The 7,317-nt window shown below is 42.1% G+C and overlaps 1 long non-coding RNA gene across 1 annotated transcript; it reads left to right on the top strand.

Moving 5' to 3' along the window:
- Nucleotides 1-3,853: 3,853 nt before the first annotated feature.
- On the top strand, nucleotides 3,854-4,867 carry LOC139028447 (uncharacterized). Its single transcript, XR_011480656.1, has 2 exons — nucleotides 3,854-3,926; nucleotides 4,117-4,867. It is a non-coding gene; the product is annotated as an uncharacterized lncRNA (long non-coding RNA).
- The last annotated feature ends 2,450 nt before the right edge of the window (nucleotides 4,868-7,317 follow it).

The raw sequence follows: 7,317 nt of genomic DNA, 5'->3' as shown, positions 1-7,317 counted from the left end.
AGGTCAGTACAACACACACATATAAAGTGAATAGATTGAGTGCTCTACGACGAATCACTCTTAGGTGATTCGTTGAGAGCCCAGAGACAAAGGTGCAAAGGTATTTTATAGCCAAGATACACCCCCTTCAGTCTACATGACAAACAACAGATGTATGGAATGGGTCACAAGGTTAAGATTTGTATGACAGATACTGATAATTCACAGCAGACAGTATCTGCTGTAAAAACTGTTCTCATTGTGTAGAAACCAGGGTCTGGCCCTGAACCATCTCTCCCTGTTACCTTATAGAACAAAAACACCAACTCATGCTATGGAATGCGGTCACCCAAAGCATTGTAAATCTTCTGTCAGCATTAAGCCCCCCAGAGGCCCACTTTCAGTTCACAGAGACATAAGAGTTATAAGAACCATCTATTATGTTGCATAAAACAACCATTTGATGCAATACAGTATTATAACAATCTTGCAGACCATCATAAGGTTATGATTGTATAGAATTAACCTTCAGTACCAGCAGTGTTGAAAAATACTTAAGTAGAATTTAAACGTTTTTTTACCTACAAAGTTGTTTTGGGATATCTGTACTTTACTATTTATATTTTGTTGTGTTCATTAGGCCCCAACCGAAGGAAATGGACGGAGACAGGAAGGGAGTACCTGGACAATAAGAAACACTCCTTTCATGTAGGAAAGTAAAAGGAATACCTTGACAAGGAGTACCTGGACAATAAGAAACACTCCATTTTCGTTGCAAAGCTTTTTTCAAATGTTTCCTGTTGTGTGCCCTAATGAACATGATTGCCATTATGTACATTAAGAAATCAATCTAGCATAGAGTCCCCACAGGGTAGGCTTACCATTCTGCGTATTTGTGGAAATGAATTGGACTTTATTATTGCAATCCCTGGGGTGGAAATGAAGAGCACACAAAAAAAAACATCACAACCACACATTATAAACAGTATTGGTCCCCTCCACTCTCAGTGATGTGTGTGTGTGCCGTCATTGAAATGTCCATCTCGATTTGTTATTGTTTTATTGACAGCTAAGTCAGCAGGTAKAGAGTAGGGGCCGAGGTGGGGTCCGGAGTCGGCAGTACAAGTAGACCAGACTTCGGCACGGGTGTGTTTATGTGAGTAAGAGAGAGTCATATCGTCCTACTGACATTGGTTTTGCATGCAGCAAGTGTGTCCGTCGTCAGAGTAATGATATCATGCTCGGCCGGATGCTGTGCTGAGCAGGTGCATACACCACAGACACTTTGACCTCTGCCACTCCACATGCCAGCGTGGCAGATGGAGGTGAGTTTAGTCCTCCCCCCCCCCCCCCCCCCCGACCGACCATCATCACCTTGTCCACAGCCCTCCGAGGAGAAACTAAAATTAAATGTTCCGTCACTGTGTTGGCGCTGCCTCCTCTCCTCTACTCCTGGTTCCCTGCCTGGCCATTACCTCACCGCCCTGTGTCGTCACAAAACCTGGCTACATGCATGGCACGAGTCTCACTAAGTACCTCCCTATGGAGAGACAGTATGGCCAAACCGCTAGGGGAAAAGAAAAGGCATCAAAAGGATGCTGATTCAAGCCCCTATTTGGCACTTGAAGCCCCTTTTGGGATACATAACAAAGTTTGCTGAGCTGTACTCCAGAAGTTTTATCCAATTGTTTGTTCTTGTTTATCACAGTGAATATATATTCTCGCTTTCATCAACTCCTTTGTTTTCTGTTTGGAACAGAGGCATTGTGGACTTGTGAAGACTAATTTGCTGAATGAGAAAAACAAACAACCTGAGGCAAGTACTGACCTGGATGGGAGAATTAAGAGTTGTGTCCAGCTGTTACCCTCCTCGTAGGGATTGTTAGCAAACACAGAGGATGAGTCCTGAATTGCACCCTGTTCCCTTTATGGTACACTACATTTGACTAGGGCCCATAGGGCTCTAGTCAAAGTAGTGCACTATAAAGGGAATATGGTTCCATTTGGGATGCATGCAGAAGCACTGGAGAGATTAGTCAAATCAAATAAATTTTATTTGGAAAGATGAGTAGAAAAACACTTTTTTTTGTACCTTTTCAGAAATATACAATACAACTGTATTGTCCATATGTTACACTGCCGAAAGATGAACATTTGTCTTCTGCTCCATTCTCAACCCATGCATCCCTTTGATATTTTAAGTAGAAATTGTGCACCAATATTGAATTATAAAAGCCTGTTATATTAAATGAATTGCCTTTTTAATATAGACCACATTCATAATTCATTTTAATATGAATAAAGGCTTGCTAAAGTGCCAAAAATCTGCATTTTGACATGTCCCAATTGCTAGGAAGATTTTTACACACTTAACACAAAAATTATCATTATTGTAAAGTTGCTTTGTTACCATTTCTGAAGAGTATTAGTTTCACGTGATTAATGATTCATTTCCGTTTGTCCTTCATTTTAAGGTCAACCCTGTCACGTGAACTGAACTCTTGTTTTAATATGGTGAAAATATTCCTTTTAAAATTATTTTTTCAAACGAAACCTTGAACATCTAATAGTCAAATCAATATGTAATGGCCAGTGAGCTGGTTCTACTCTTTTTGGCAATTTTCTGGTGTTTTGTGGTGGAAAACTGAGCGGGTCGAGCACAACATGTCAACCCTGTTAACCATAGACAGATAGGCCATTTGAGTTTTTTGTAAAACTTGCCTTCAATTGCCCTCCCTGTTGCATACAACGAGCTTCCATTCCCCCTGTCACTAGGGGATTTATGACCGATATAAGATAACTTCAACCCTGTTACTTTAATTGACACCAGTCAGGGGTGGACATGGGAAATCAGCTAATTCTATCACAAATTGGCTAAAACTACGATGCATTGTATTGAAAAACTGTTTTAACTGTTAATTTATATCTGTACCTAATCTATTCAAAACATCTATTTGAAAATGAAGACAGAGAAAATATTCAAGTTAGATACATGTTAAATAAAGTGGTAACTGACTGACATTGAATAATTACCAACCTTTGAAAGCAGTAAGGCAATTCCGAGGTAACATAGTGACACTAAGACTTAGGTTTGTCCAGGAGGGTGTCGTCACTGGGGACAGAGAGGACATGATCGCCCCACATTCTGAAATTGCATTTTTGTCCCCGTCCCCTGAAGTTTAATAATTGCACTGTGATACAGAAAGTGGAACCGGGGTGCCTTACGACCATGCGGACACCTCAGAGCGGTTGGGTAGGCTGTTTGGTGGTTTTCCCAGACTGGATTTAGGTTGGCGCGGATACCACAGAGCGTGCGAACAGAGGCAGCTGTTGTCTCTGTGTGTTTTGCTTTTTATCAGATTTGTAACGCAAGCAGAACAGAAACTGGCTACTCTTTATTTGGCTGATGTAGCTGGCAAGGTAACTGCTGTTTGACTTAACAGAAAACAAGTGTTTATTCCCAGTGCTGAGCTGGTAGTGTAACAGACAAGTAAGGTAATGTTTCATCCGCTCTTGAGTGAAGTTCTGTCTGAAGTGAATGAACTAGCTAGCTAGCTACCTCAGCTGTAGCCTCTAGCTATCTGTTAGGTAGCAGTATCTAACAGCTGTTGTATGTATGGAAATGTTTTGTAGCCTTTGTTTTGTCCCCTTTCAACAGAAGTAAATTGATGTACCATTAGCACTAGCCAAAAGTTGGTTAACCTTAGATATTATTTTTACTTCAATCACAGTCAGTATAGCAGTGTAACATTATTGGTCTGTCAGTTTCCCAAGATAATTCCCGACTTTACACACTGACACGGTATAAACAGCTCTACAGGCTTCACTTTCATGGTGCACAGTCAGTACACAACACTTTGCTCATTATATCTTAGCAGGATCAGATGGTGACAGGTATCCCAGCAGGGTCAGACAGCCGCCAGAGAAGACCAGTCTACAGAGCTCAGGTGAATTCTGCAGTATATTATAGCAATTAGTGAATGGATACAAAGTTCCATCTTGAGTTGATGGGTAGGCTACAGTTTGGGATCTGGGAATAATGGTAATTTCAATTATTGAACTATTAATTATATTCTTGGATAATATAATGTAAAAATGTATACTAAGGTAATTCTTTGTCATGCCTCATCTGAGCAGGATAAGATGGTGACGGGTCTCAGCAGGGTCAGGCAACTAGAGAAGACCAGTCTGTGATGGCGCTGAGGGGAACTCTAGGAGATGCAGCACTTTCTTCTCTCTGTGCAGCAAACACTGGACAAGGCAGAAACTTCAAAGATTAAAACTATTTGAAGGCGGTTTGACAAACTTCTAAACTTGATTTCCAAACTGTATCAATAGAGGCTTTTCCCGATGACACAAAACATGTAAAACAGAAATGTGAGAAAGATCTAGGAGACACTACTGATGAATGGATACAGTCATGTTCATATCATCTCAGACATAAATTACTGCAGTTTAAGACCCTGCATAGAATGTACTATATGCCAGTGAAACTGAATATCATGCTTTCAGAAATGTAATTCCTCTGCTGAAGGTGTAAAACACAAAAAAGGACATATTTCAGTATGTTATACTCTTGTGAAGGCTGTCTGAATTCGGGCAAAGAGTGTTCTTTTATCTCAGCATGTCTACAGATTCTCCCTTCTCCCTGTTTTTGTTTGCTTGGGAATGTTGATACTGGAGACTCTTACCTGAAGAATCTCTGTAACCAAGCATTTATATGTCTAAAAAATGCATTGCCATTTAATTGTATGGTTGGTTATCCTCCCACCATGTATGGCAGAAATCCCAAGGTATGTATCACTAGATTTTATGTATTACACGATTGAGAGTATACTGTGCAATTAGGTCTGGATGCCTTATATAGAATACTGTACGACAAAAGGTGTCTGTATTGAAAACATGCCCACGTCAGGGGAGATACCTATTTAGGCAATCCCTAGCTGCTTGGCTKYTCAGTCCTGGCTCAGAGGGTCTGCCGTACTGTCACTCTGGCCTAACACACCTGAAACCAATAATGAATGTTTCACTAAGATCCTAAAGCAGACTGGGGTGTTGGGTTGGTGCGCTGCAAGGCGGTGGACCCCTGAGGGCAGGACGAGATGATCCAGCTATATTGTGTACAAGTAAAAAGAGCTCTACAGTAAGATTAGGCCTATGGTATGAATGACAGTGCCCTCTGTAATTATTGGGACAGTGAAGCATTTTTCTAATTTGGCTCTGCTCAAARGTTTCGATTTGAAATCAAACATTGACTATGAAGTTAATGTGCAGACAGTCAGCTTTCATTTGAGTTTTTTTTTAATCAATATCGGGAAACTATTTAGAAATTACAGAACGTTTTGTACATAGTACCCCATTGTAGGGAAGCAAAAGTATTTGGACAAATTCACTTGTATGGGTATTAAAGTAGTAAAAAGTTAAGTATGTGGTCCCACATTCCATGCACACAATGACCACATCAAGCTTGTGACTCTACTAATTTGTTGGATGCATTTGCTGTTTGTTCATCCCGACTGAATAGTGAATAATGATGAGCGAGAAAGTTCTACACACAAATGTCATACCTCCAAGACATGCTAATCTCTCACTAATACAATAATAGGGGAGGTATGATAGTTGTGCATCTAACTTTCTCACTCATCATCATTCACGATTCATTCATAACCTTTAGCTCGATGCAGATGTTGCCTGTAATCCATGGCTTCTGGTTGGGTTATGTACGTACAGTCACTGTGGGGATGACGTCATCGATGCACTTATTGATGAAGCCAGTGACTGATGTGGTCACCGCTACAAGACCATGGTGCTTGCCTACGGAGCTGTGAGGGGAACGGCACCTCCGTACCTTCAGGCTCTGATCAGGCCCTACACCCAAACAAGGGCACTGCGTTCATCCACCTCTGGCCTGCTCGCCTCCCTACCTCTGAGGAAGTACAGTTCCCGCTCAGCCCAGTCAAAACTGTTCGCTGCTCTGGCACCCCAATGGTGGAACAAACTCCCTCACGACGCCAGGTCAGCGGAGTCAATCACCACCTTCCGGAGACACCTGAAACCCCACCTCTTTAAGGAATACCTAGGATAGGATAAAGTAATCCTTCTAACCCCCCCCCCTTAAAAGAGTTAGATGCACTATTGTAAAGTGGTTGTTCCACTGGATATCATAAGGTGAATGCACCAATTTCTAAGTCGCTCTGGATAAGAGCGTCTGCTAAATGACTTAAATGTAAATGTAATGTGGTGTACTCCTCAATGCAATCGGAAGAATTCCGGAACTTATTCCAGTCTATGCTAGCAAAACAGTCCTGTAGCTTAGCATCTGTGTCATCTGACCACTGCTTTACTGACCGAGTCACTGGTGCTTCCTGCTTTAGTTTTTGCTTGCAAGCAGGAATCAGGAGGATAGAATTATGGTCAGATTTGCAAAATGGAGGGCAAGGGAGAGCTTTGTACGCGTCTTTGTGTGTGGAGTAAAGGTGGTCTAGATTTTCTTCCCCCTCTGGTTGCACAATTAACATGCTGGTAGGTAGAAATTAGGTAAAACGATGTGTTTCCCTGCATTAAAGTCCCCGGCCACTAGGAGCACCGCCTCTGGATGAGCGTTTTCCTGTTTGCTTATGGCCATATACAGCTCATTAGTTTTCGTGCACCAGCTGTTTACAAATATACACAGACCGCCACACCTTGTCTTAGCGGAAGAGGCTGTTCTATCTTGCCGATGCAGCGTAAAACCAACCAGCTGTATGTTATTCATGTTGTCGTTCAAACACAACTCGGTGAAACATAAGATATTACAGTTAATGTCCCGTTGGTGTCACACCCTGATCTGTTTCACCTGTCCTTGTGCTCATCTCCACCACCTCCAGGTGTCACACATCTTCGCCATTATCCCCTGTGTATTTAATCCTGTGTTCTCTGTTTGTCTGTTGCCAGTTTGTTTTGTTCGTCAAGCCTACCAGCGGTTTTTCCCTTGCTCCTGTCTTTTGTTTCCTGGTTTTGACCATTCCTGCCTGCCCTGACCCTGCCTGCCGTCCTGTGCCTTTGCCCCACCTATCTGTATTACTGACCTCTGCCTGCCGTTGACCTGTCCTTTTGCCTGCCCCTGTTCAAATAATACACTTTTGTTATTTCAACAGTCTGCACCTGGGTCTTACCTTAAACGTGATAGCTGGTAGGATATACGTGATTGTAGTTTGTTATCCAAACGTTTTTTTAACGTTGGCTAATAGAACTGATGGTTAAGGCAGATTACCCACTCACGTCGGATCCTTACAAGGCACCCCAACCTACGTCCCCGATATCTGTTTCTTTCTCCTGCAAATGATGGGGATGAGGGCC

This window comes from Salvelinus sp. IW2-2015, linkage group LG12 (genome assembly GCF_002910315.2).
Source record: "Salvelinus sp. IW2-2015 linkage group LG12, ASM291031v2, whole genome shotgun sequence".
Taxonomy (NCBI): domain Eukaryota; kingdom Metazoa; phylum Chordata; class Actinopteri; order Salmoniformes; family Salmonidae; genus Salvelinus; species Salvelinus sp. IW2-2015.
This window is presented reverse-complemented; position numbering and strand designations above follow the sequence as displayed.